Source organism: Ischnura elegans, chromosome 3 (assembly GCF_921293095.1).
Source record: "Ischnura elegans chromosome 3, ioIscEleg1.1, whole genome shotgun sequence".
NCBI classification, from domain to species: Eukaryota; Metazoa; Arthropoda; class Insecta; order Odonata; family Coenagrionidae; genus Ischnura; species Ischnura elegans.
Genome location: NC_060248.1, coordinates 129739261 through 129752319, shown reverse-complemented (window position 1 = coordinate 129752319; position 13059 = coordinate 129739261). Strand labels below are relative to the sequence as shown.

At 39.1% G+C, this 13059-nt stretch overlaps 1 long non-coding RNA gene across 1 annotated transcript; it reads right to left on the bottom strand.

Moving 5' to 3' along the window:
• Positions 1-2093: 2093 nt before the first annotated feature.
• Positions 2094-12847, bottom strand: LOC124155130. The gene is made up of 2 exons (XR_006864143.1): positions 12722-12847; positions 2094-2363 (listed from the first exon to the last, which is right to left on the bottom strand). It is a non-coding gene; the product is annotated as an uncharacterized LOC124155130 (long non-coding RNA).
• Positions 12848-13059: the final 212 nt, after the last annotated feature.

The window sequence follows — 13059 nt, the reverse complement described above, 5'->3', positions numbered from 1 at the left end:
TATGCGAGAGTCTCGTCTCGGCGGTCGAGACGAGAATTTCATTTCTCGGCATTGTCGGGACGAGACTCTCGGCGCGACGAGAGTCTCGCTTGGGTCGAGAGTCTTGACGAGAGTCGAGAAGTCTCGCCCCTTCGAGATTTCTCGACACCGGTCGACACTCCCGGGCAGGGCAAGAATTTACCATGAATACCGCAATCAGTCGATGATATAGTTTACTAAGGTATTCCTTACGACTTTTATGGATTTATTCACACAATAAAAATATTTTATTTAATGATTTACCCTATCATTTTTAAAGTGTGTGCACGATGATAATAGAGTTCCCAACGAGGGATGTGGAAAAAAAAATTATTTCCTTTTCCTGACCTCCATATTTTAATATAAAATTTGAATCTTGGAGTGCAGGTATTTAAGTTGAAATGTAAATTTTGCCGACGCACCGTGGGCTAGAATCGAAAAAAGCTGGCCAAAACCTCAAACTCTATTTTTTTGACCTAGGAAGTTGAAACTTCGCTAATATATTTTCAAATAAATTGTACATACCTTTCCAGATTATTCATTTCCTGTGTTTTCACGTTAACAATATATGTGAGGTCAAAGTTGAACAAATTTAGCGAAAAACGACGACCCTAGATTTTTTCTGAAAATTGCCGATTTTATCCTCGTGCAGTGGTTTCATGAATAGTTTTATCGAAAAAACTGTTACACCATATTAATTGACACTTCTTTTTCTTTCATTTGAAGGGTTTTTAAAGATTTTGTTTCATCAATAACCATAGATATATTACAAAACGGCGGAGCCTGTTTTCAGCCCTTTTTTTACATAAACGTAGATAAAAAGTAGATATTATCATCGACTTTCACTAAGTAACTTATATCATGTCGTTCTTTGAAGCTTCTTTATTGTAAATCATTAGTAGTAAAACCTTGCACCAACTTGCAACCCCGAATTTTAAATCGTTTTTTCGAGCGTGCGGTCGACTCCGGTTCTGGCCCGCGGCGGCGGAGAGTACGGCGACGCGGCAAACGCGTGGATGCAATATGGTCTCATTCACTTTTATACGTGGATAACAGGTATAATAGTGATAGAAAATAATCATCAGAAAGAAAAATTAATAAACATTACTAAGAATGACTCTTATTATGCAATCGCTGGGCACTGAAAGAGGTGCACTGAAAGGTTTCTTTTTTTTTAGTGCGTTCCATATACTACTACGGAGAATGGACCTAAATCGTGTGCTTAAAGTAGGGAAACGGACTTTTTTTATTAACAAACAAACTCTATAACAAAGCAAATAATATATTCCTTAAACTCTGGGGTCTGGTTGATGTGATAACTAAAGTGGTTTCATACTCTGTGTTACCGGATACAGATACTATTTATACACAGTTATAATACCGGATACAAGTACTGGGAGGCGGATATTTTTCAAAGATTGCACCTTGCTTGCCGTAGAACTAATAGGAGGGCGTTTGGAATAAATCACTCTGTTCTTCGCAAGATATGTCAAGCCGCCATTACAAGGCCTATCTCTAATGTTCTATCACGTTACCATAAATGCTAATAGGATAGAACAACTTTATCCTTACCTCTTATTTCTCTTATCCCCTTATGCTGTTAGGCGTCGGGTTCCAACAACCGCTTTATAAACTCCCTCCTATTCTGAGCGAGCGGCTTCTCATCGCTTATACTCAGCCCGCGATGGGCTGCCAATCTGTCCACATAGCCTCCTTCCCTCTCCAGCCTTGGCCGTCCTCTTCCTCATCTTCCCTCCGACTTTACCTTTACCTTTTAATTCTTTCTGCTGCTCCATCGACGCTGATGTTTCATCTTTATTTATTACTAAATCATTATTATACATTTAATATGCTGAAATCAAGTAAGTACGAGTCATAATTCTGATGGTTAGTTACAAAATGCTAATGGTACAAATTTTGGCATCGACACAAATTTTTGCATTACAATATTCTACAGCAAAATTGTGACTTGTCCCAACATTGAACCATGAACCTCATTTAATAAGTTATAATAGATAAATACAATAGATCCTCGCTATATTATCTATTCGTCGTCATGCCTTGTCAATAAGTTATTATTATTTAATACATTTAATTAATGACCATGTGGCGGACATAGTTAAATCAAAATCATCTGGAACTCTCTTCTTCCGTGACCCCTTGTGATCTGGTATTCGTCCGAAACTTTAGAGAAGCCGATATAACCCCCAAAGAGACCACAGTGTCCTCATCAGGGTTGCTGAATAGATGACGAAGAGAGTCCAAAGTGTTGTCTTGCGATGCACTCTCGTTGTCCATTGCATTGCTGGTACAGCGGATTTCATGGTGATGCTGCTTGTGAGGTGCTGTGTTTGAAATAAATCGGAATTAGTCCACTACATTATAACATAACAAATTTACCGCTAGACTGGAAAATTGCAAGCGTTACACCGATATTCAAAAAGGGAAACAGACACGACCCAGGCATCCACCGTCCAGTTTCATTAACCTCGAATGTAGGGAAGATACTTGAGCATATCGTCTTGAGCAATATCATGACTTACTTTGACAGAGTAACTTCCTCCATGACTGTCAGCACGGATTCCGAGAAGATAGATTATGCGAAACAAAGATCGCGCTCTTTCTTCATGATGTTCTAAAATCTGGTGAATCGAAAAGACAAGTTGATGCACTATCTCTAGATTTTAAGAAAGCTTTCGACACGGCACTTCACAACAAACTTTTATAAAAATTACAGTCATGCCGATTAAACAAAACAGTGGTAAACTGGATTCACGACTTTCTCAGTGATCGTACACAAAATGTAGTTCATGACGAAATTAGCTCTGACGGAGTAAAGTTACATCATGTGTTCCACAAGGAAGCGTAATCGGCCCCTTTTTGTTCATTGTATACATTAATCATCTCTGCTCCCGCATTAGCAATAATATACATTTATTTTCTGACGACGCTGTCATCTATCGCGAAATTAGTGATCATTTTGACAATGAAATTCTATCATCGGACTAAAGCAACGATAATTTGTGGAACCAAGAGTGGGAACTCGAATTTAACCTGAGCAAATGAATGACGGTACATTTCTTGCGGAATTCGTCCTACTATAACCATGTTTATACAGTGGATGGTATGAACATAAAGGCATTAGACGAAGTGAAGTACCTGTGAGTTACGTCGAACCTCTAGTGGGGAACACACATAACGATTATTTGCGGCATAGCCATGAAGAAATTAGGATTCGTCCAGCGTATTGTGGGAAGATTTTCGGATGAGAAATTAAAAGAAAGGTGCTATTTCGTTCTCGTCCAACCGCACCTTGATATGCAGCGAGCGCATGGGATTCGGTGCAGAAAGACATAATCCGCGAACTGAATAAAATACAAAGGAAGGCTGCGCGTTTCTTCAAAAGCAGCTACGGGCGTACAGACAGCGTTACCCAGATGTTAAGCGAACTAGGCTGGGAGCCGCTGGAGACTCGGAGGCTGCGCGCTAATCTTATATTGCGTGAACAATTGAGAAAGGGTATTTTTAAGAGCGACATGGAGAACATAATATTAGAGCCACACTATATTTCCAGGTCCGATAGAAACGATATATTAAGAGATATTTTTTGCCGAACGGATATATATGGGAATCCGTTTTTCCCCCGCACCATAATGGACTTTAGTAAACGCTAGTCCCAACTTCGTTAGAGCACTTCATTTTTATGTGTAAACGGATCATAATCCCTACACTAACACCTCCTGCCACACGCCTTTTAGGCGGCTTGCGGGGTATTATGTAGGTGTAGATGAACACCTCTTTATGTTTGAAAAACTCGTAATTTTTGTTATAGGCTTGCTAATAAGGCTCAGGTCATTGAGATAATTTGCAATATATATTTAAATTCAATGGTGGAGAAGAGTTCCCACAACTTCTCATTGCCAAATCAATAGGGTAGTTTCCTTCATCAAAGAAAACAAAAGGCATTGATGGCGATTCGTTACCCACCATTAGTGTATTCATAATACACAAATTATTTGGTTTTTGAAATACCGGTTTAGACGAATGGCAAGGGTCAAATTTTATCCTCATTTGAAAAAGGCCAGATTGGCGCCCATGCGATTCCACTCCACGTGACGTCACAGGGACCTAGTTTCTACACGAGAGGATAGGAGTTATGCATCGTCAGAGGCTACCAATGCATGCATGAGTCACAGAGCTCAGGGAAACATGTCTCAATAATCACCTATTAAAACTGGCTAAGGTCGGAAAGTTTTCCTCGCTTGATAAGGTATTAATAAACCTTTTTTAAGCCATGCGCTACCAGACAGGAAGGTACTCAGCTACCCGTTAGCATCCTGCGTCCTATCAGCGCTGAGAGCCTCGATCAAGGTCACCTACCAGGCGGGAGGGGGAACCAGAAATGCGTCATACGGACTTTTTCCCTTCATTCCTACTTACGCGTCGCGTTTTCGTGCGCTTGAAATTTTTCACTTTTCATTTGATCGCGAACAATAGATATCGTCATTTAAAAATCTAAAAGCGTGAAATACGTACTCCAGGAGTAATAATCTTTCGATTTAGGCAATAAAAAAATAATAGGAAACCACCCTATTGTTTTATGGTCACACGCCCGTTTTCAGGATATAATTGAACATTTATTAGGCGATTGAATCGTGTATGCTCTCAACTAATAGACTTGGTAATTAGAGAAGAAAAGATAGACAAGATGCTGCTGAAGGAAGGTAGAAAGGAGAGAAATACATGGTGCCTAATGGGCGTAAGATGAAATTTAGTATGATTAAATTAGGTAGGCTTTCTGCTATTTCAAATTTGGAATTTTCAAAAGTTTTTCATGTTATCGTATTATGCCCAGGTCGCGGAGAAATTTTCCTTCAGAAACATGTGGCAGGTATTAAAATCGACGATATTGAGAATGTTGGATTAATTTTGTCTTTAGTAACATAACGCCCTACACGTGATTCTAAAATGGCTTGATGTCCATTGAAGAATGACTAATTAAACACTAATTCAAACGTGTGAAAGGAAGTTTCTCTCAATTTTAGATTAAGTAGAGTTCAGATAATATGGATATCAGAGAAAACTATTTGAGATTAGAATTTGATGAAATGAACGTTTTTTTTTCCTCATCTGTCCGCCTTCCCAATGGCCGTCACCCGCTCATTCCAGGAACACACCGACTTATCTCTGTCCCCCTAGACCATCGCAAGCCGCACTATCCAGGACTTGGGCCACAGATGTTCTCTCGGTTGGACATGGGGAGATAGCAGGTTCACTTTGGCGACCACTGACTCGGATGCAGGATCTGGAGAAGGTAAAAAGCGATCGGTGACTCTGCACCCGCTAGCCCTTCCGTTCTTTTGGACGCTGAGTGCAATTCCATTCTAGTGCATGGATCGTATGAGTAATCCGGAAGGATATTACACGCAGCGGGCAACTCCACGCCCTCCTTACCACAAGCTCAGTCATCTGCGAATATAAGTTGTCAGTTTAAGGCGAGTAGCAAGCCTCATTAGAAATATCATTCCAGCTCGAGTGTAAAAGGAATCAGCATCAGAGATAGCGCCTTACTTGAAGATAGTTTTTGAAAAATCTCTAGCAGAACACACAGTCCCTAAACATTGGAAAATAGCGAACGTCAAGCCCATATTTAAAGGTGGGGATAGGGAAAAGCCTAATAATTACCGTCCGATTTCACTTACTTCGATTTCTTGCAAAATATTGGAACATATTATTTTCAGTTCAATAATGGGTCATGATAGCCAAAATCTGTTAGCAAAAGAACCGCACGGATTTAGAAAAGGAAGGTCATGTGAAACTCAACTTGCTCTCTTACTTCACGATATCTTATCCGCGGGTGACAGACATGTTCAAGTCGACGCCATATTTTGAGACTTCAGAAAGGCATTCGATAAGGTTCCGCATTTAAAGTTGATTCAAAAGTTGGAAGCATACAGCATAGATACACACGTAATTGGTTGGATCAAAGACTTCCTAAACGATTGCAAACAAAGGGTTGTTTTGGATGGAGTTAGGTCGGATACAATTCAAGCTACCTCAGGAGTACCCCAAGAAAGTGTTATCGGCCCTCTGTTGTTCCTTCTTCACATTAATGATATAACCACCGTGGTCACGAGTTAAATCCGCCTCTTCGCAGATGATGTAGTTGTATACAGAGATGTTTACTACCATAGCGATAGGCTAGCATTAGAAAAGGACCTCGTTGCCATAAATGACTGGTGCAGTACTTGGGGGTTAGAATTAAATCTTGAAAAATGTATGGTGATGAATTTTTGGGAAAAGGATATATCCTCAAAGAGGAGCTACATCACTGACGGTATTCCACTATCGGATGCCGAATCCGTTAAATACTTGGGGGTCACCATTACGCGGGATCTTTGGTAGAGTAAACAGTGTTACTAAACACTTACGTGAAGTATGCGGGAAAGCTAACCGTAAACTGGGATTTGTAAAAAGAATTCTCGGTAAATGCCGAAAAAGGTGAAAAAATAAGCAAGCTGACTCTAGTGAGGCCTCACTTAGAATATGCTGCTAGCGTATGGGACCCTGACAAAGTAGGACTAACAGCTGAAATGAATCGAGTATAGCGCAGGGGGGCCAGATTTGTGATGAGTTGTTACGATGAAAAGTGCAGCGTTTCCAGTGTGTTACACGAGTTAGGATGGGAATCTATACAGGAGCGTAGATCGAAGTATAGGCTTAAATTACTTATGAAATTCGAAGAAGATATTTTCTTAGACGACGTGAATCATATCCTTCGTTACCATCGTACTATAGTAGACGTGATCATGATAATAAAATAAAAGAAATGGACTGCAAAACAGAGAGATTTAAAATGTCATTCTTCCCTCGTACTATTAAGGATAGCAACGTTGTTTCAATTGATAGGATTAATGGCGTCACTCGCCAGGATTACTCATTGCATGTTTTTTTTCATAGTTCTAATCTTGCATGTATTTTCTCTAGGAATTACTAACCATTAGCAATTCTTTTGTGAATATGCATGTATATTTTGATAGTGTGCGTAATATTTCTATGACCGTGCGGTGTCCATGTGGCGGTCCTTTTGCATGCTGAATGTTGGTGATTTGTCACCCCCTGCCAAATACCCTAGAGGTGGCTCGCAGGGTATCATGTAGATGTAGATATCACAGCCATTAAATATATCGCTTAGTCAGAACCGTGGAGTGACAATGCCGAATTTTGACGAATGGGTTAAGCATTGACATTTCTTTACCTTCATGCCAATAAAAGAGAACTTTTTAGAAACCAACTGTGACTAAAGATGAGACGGATTCCATAAAACACACCTGAAACAAAGTTACAGTCAAATAAATGGAGGCATTAAAGGTCACCAAGCAAACCAATAAAATTCCTGCGATCCTTAAACAGTTATGACATTATGCTTCTCTGTTTTGGGACCAATAAGGTGTGTTATTTTTTTAATTCATTCTGCCGGGTTTAACGATAAATGCAACTGGGCAGTGTAGAAAACACGCCGATTTCGCGGAGCCGTTCAAAATAAAATAGGAGACGTGCTGAATTGTGGAAGTGTTCTGATACATGACAACGCCCGTCCTCTAAGCGCTGGTGCAATCCAACTGCTCTTTGAGCAATTTCACTGGGGCGTTTACGATCACACTCCGTTCAATAATGAAATGGTAATTTTTGACTTGCATATTTCGCCGGAGTGACAATTTGCCTAGGAGGGAAGCGCTTTGAAGCGGACGATTAGATTCAGGATACCGGTAAAATTCATTGAAAGGCATTCGCAGCAACGATCTATGAATAACGTCAATCGCCGAGGTGATTGCGACGAAAATTAAGCTAAAGTATTCTTAATATTTAGCAGTGAAATGATTTTTAATCAATTACTTCGTCTTGTATTCAATTATTTGTTGATTGAAAATAACAGCCCTCGGAAATGAAAAAAATCACACAAAAAGTAATTAAAAATATAAAATACTCAGGCACAGAATATTAACTCAAATCAGGAAGATCAAAAAGCAGATAGAAAATACTGTACACAAATAAAAAATATTCAGGCATAAAATATAAGCCATTATTTTAAAACTATCTATACTTGAGGTAGTTGGTTTTCCGGGGAATCAGAAGACTACAAACCTCGTCACCTACCGCCATAGCCACGACCTCCAACCAAGTATAAAAAGTATGCAATGATATTGAATATTAAGCGGTGATAGTAAATAATAAATAATGTATTGCAGTACTTGATACCACAGTTCATGCTACGAAAATTAATAGATTTTCGGATGGTGGTTAAAACCCGTGATAACTTATGGTTTAGCTGAACTTTTAAAGCTTACTTTAATGATCGATTAGTACTTATAATTAAAAACATTTATCACATGTTTCCTTTGTGTATAGTGATTAAGCACTTCTTCTTGGTGTTTATGTTTGGTAAATGGATACATTTAAACGTGAAAGGAAATGTGTTAATGTATTAACTTAAGTAGGCACCGTATAACCTATCCAATTGTGCAGGCGGTTGTACAGAAAAAACAGCATGTTGTAAATCTTCTGCATTAACATAACAATCTGCTACCTTTAATGCATTTGGCAGGGAGTGATTAATCACCAACTTGCAGCATGCAAGAGGACCACGGCATGCACAACGCACGGTCATTGTAATATTACGCATAATTGCAAAATATACGTCCATATTCATGCGATTTGGTTTAAAGATTTACGCTTTAACTCGTACTTGTAAATTAATTGCTTTAACAAAGTTAAGGTAACATAAGAGCTCACTCTCCGATTATTCGCAGTAAAACGAACCTTATGACCAAAGTATGTGATGTCACGAGAGGAATTTAGAGGGTCTCTTTTGTGGCGCCCTGACTCCCTTCCCCCCACCCCCTATTCTTCTCCTTCAATACCTCCCCTTAACAACTAGCTCTCCACCCTACGACGCCCCAACCGAACCTCTCCCGAACGCCTTCGCGATGCACTTCGACTCAAAATCAGGCCAACAATTTTGACTGTGACTCGGGCTGTTTGTTCACGGCAACCTCCCCTGACATCCTTAGTGATTCCCCGCCCTCCATTACCTCTCATGAATGTTAGTAAGAAGCAGTGCGTCACTTTGGGTTCTCCACCTCATTCCATCATACCTAGTGAAGTTTCGCAGCAGTTCGGTTAGGGTAAGGAGGTGTATCCTCCGTCGCTGAAGTGTACGTGTAAGTCCTATAGTTCTCGTAAAAAACCTTTTAATCCATCATAATCTACAAATTAAATCATACTTGTTGATAATTTTGTTCAAGAATGAAACATTCTTTGGCAATACGATTTTATCACAATTATTGGAGTATTTGCACCCACATTCTTGGCTTAGACTTCATTTTTCTTCCGAGTATAATGATTAAGAACTCCTCCTCTCATCAGTGCCGAATATTTAGGGCTATAGCTGAAAGCAACTTCATGCCTTTTTTTTACAGTTTGCGAAAGTTGGAGTGAACAATTATATTAATTCAGTGAATGACAATGCAATCCTAAAATCAAGCTGTCAGCGATCTCTTCAAGCCTTTGCCTCAACGCTTGGATAATAATCATTGGTTCTTCATTATCATGGAAGCAGTGTGCACGTCTCATGGAATTATGTGAAGCTACCTGAATGTGTTACTCATCGGCTTGAGCGAGTGTTCAATCAGCTAAAGAGTGAAGTGAAAGTGTCTAGGGTCCATCAAATAATTCATTGTCAGTGTTGTGGTCGATGTGAAGTGCAGGTGAATATAATTATTTTGGGGTGTCACTGTTTTAAAGCTGAGCTCTGTCGCCGATGGACCCGGCAGCAAATAAAAGGTAGGGAGTCTTCTCCTCTTGCAGTTTGATTCAACATGGAGGTTAAACAGTTTTTGCAGGAAATAATTTTTAAAAAAGTGTTTCTATTTTTTTCTGATGGGAAGGAAAATTCTTTGACCCAATTCGTGGGGTCTCTTTGAAAATGAAAAATACTATTTCAGTGCTCGAGCTATCGTTTTAATTAGTGTATCGGGATAAATAAAAAAGGATTTCAGATTAATTCAGAAAGCATTAAATGCTAAATGAACTGTGGTCACGTAAGTACCTTCGCATGACGCAATACAGAGTTGAGGGTGGAGAAAATATATCGGATTGGTACGTAGTGGCTCTGAATATCATTCAGTTGCTGGGTAGCCGTGTGATGAGAGTGTTGAATTTTAATCCTGAGTGGTTGGCACGCCTTTTCCGCCTTGAGAAGATATTATTCCCATGTTCTAATAACATGAAGGAAGGGATTTATGTACGTATCTAAAACACGTAAATCTTTCGTTGTGCATTGTGAAGAATTAATTATATTCGTGTATGAGGATTGAGGAAAAGGTCTTAATTTGGCAATCATTGGATCAGCGCGCGCCATAATGTTGAGTAAGTGTTCGACGGTGTACTTGTGGAAGCATCTTGTGGTGATTGTGTTGTATTGTGTAGTTTGTTGTATTACCGTGTGAGATACAGAAGAGGAGTAACATATCTAAGGATTGTCGCATCATGCGATTTGGATTCATTCTCGCGGATAGAGTCAAATTACTCAAAATCCAAGGAAATATGCAAGTACCCACAGGTTTTACCTCCTAAAACTAATTACTATCTTTATATATGCTGTAGCTTGTGATAAAACAATTATTTTAGCTCTATCTATGTCACTAAGTGTATTTAGAATTCTTTATCGTCGAGGTGTAGCATAATTTTACTATAAAACCCACTGCCTACCTCTGATTGACTTATTTATACTAATATTTGGTGTGAACGAATTGAGATACGAAAAAATCATGTTATCCACCCCCTCTGAATCTCTAGGAAACTTTTCAGAATCACAAAATTTTCTATTTATTTTTAATCAAGCGATAGTTAGATACCACCCAAAAAATCGTTAGGTCAATAGAAATAGTTTTTACCTATCGCCCCCGTGGCGCAATCGGCTAGCGCGTTCGGCTAGTTACCGAAAGGTTTGTGGTTCGAGCCCACTCGAGGGCCTTCTTTTATTTTGCACTTTGCTCTTCGTTCCTCATTTTCTTTCAGTTCTGTTTGTAAAATAAAACGCAAGTTGTAATTGCTCGAGATGTTTTTATTAATTGGTAGCAATTATTGTTAACACGCGTATCACCTGTTGCCATAACTCAATTGTAAGAGTAACTGCCTTGAACTGTAATTTCTGGTTCTAAATGACTAGAGTTTACGCTGTCTATACAAAAAGGCTTGCCACACTTTGAGCCCAAACTATTAAGTATCTTTCACATTTCTCCAACCTCGGGATCCCCAAGATTGCTCATGATATGCCCGATGAAATGGTTACAGGGTAATCAATGTGCCGTAAAACGCACTTCCGACCACTGACTGGATGCAATAACTACAACGGGTTACTTATGCAAACACGTGTATTATCCGGTTTTTAGCGGACATAAGACCATTAATTCCATTTTTTTCGGGTAATAACGGTTTTTACGCGATATAAAACACGTGTAATACACGGCCTATATACCAGTTTACGGGCGTTTGTTATGTATGGGGTAGGCGTTTGGCAACCCTGTATAGATTGCAGTTTCACTTGAAAGTACACGGAAACTAAATCTTCCACTTACTTAATCACCATTATTCCCGTGAATTTCTGTGAATTGCGAAATATGCGAATGAACATGAAAGTGAAATATGTGAATTTCTGCTCCGCGGGCATTTTCGTACCATTCAAAGTCCACTTTTAAGTTTAAGAAGATATATAGCATGCTGTTAGGACTACTCAGAACATTCATAAATATGCTTTAAGGAGAACGTAAGTTAGTAGGCCGCATTAGAAGTTAACTAATATATTTCTATATTTTATTATTTTTTAAAGTCTTAACGCTCGCTCTCATCGATAGTGTAAAAACTGCATTCTGCATCAATGTAGTCGATCTCTCTTATTTTATTATTATGATCTAATCTACCGCAATATGTTGGCGTTCGTAAGATATGGTTAACTCCCTCAATATACATACACTGCCATTACTCCTTTACAAGGGTTCAAAAATTATTAAACTAATGGAAATAACATTATTTAGATAAAATAGGGGGGTCACAACCCCTGTAACCCCCCTACATCCGTGGTTAGTCGCATAAAGAGCAGTGTCTTATGTAACGAAGTTAGCCATATCTTACTAACGACAACATACTACTGAATATCAGATCATATAAATAAAATAAGAGAGATAGACTGTAGAACAGACAGATTAAGAATGTCTTTTTATCCACGATAAAAAAGAGATTAAAATGGCAGCGATAGAACTCATAAATAGATTAGATGACTCGTAGTGCAACCTACTAACCTATGTAAAACTTAAGGCATGTTTATTAATTATATTATTATTTCTAACAGCATATGGTAGTATAATTTGCTAGTATACGTGAAGTTTTTTTCGACCGTGTGGTGTGCATGTGGTAGTCCGATTGCATCCTGCATGCTGGTGATTGACCACCCCCTGCCAAACACCTTAGAGGTGGCTCGCAGGGTATTATGCAGATGTAGATCTGTTTTTGCAGGATTTAGCCGGCAGTGAGGGTGAGCTGTAGAGCAGCCATGGAGCCAGGTGGGGGGGGGGGGGGGGTTGGCACCCCTGTACACATTGCAATTTCTCTTGAATTCATATGAAAATTATTTTTTTTTACTCACCTTATCACTATTATTCCCGTGACATTCTGCTCCGCTGGTCTACTCGTTCCAAGTTTCCACGGCAAAATATCTTCTCGCTTCTAGCTCATTATTGTGACATTCCCGTTGAACAGCAGGATCAATTTTCAGGAAAAAGCGTAGTCCAGCGTATCTGCAAAATTACACCGAAGAATAGAGTATTAGAAAGGTTTTTTGAAAAAGCTTCACGTGATAGACATAGCACAAATCCGATTGTTTGAACAAATGTTAAAGTATTATCATCGTTATCTACATAACATGTACGGAATGTTTCTATTAGATTATTAAACAAACAAATGGTACTCTTAAATGTCAATAGA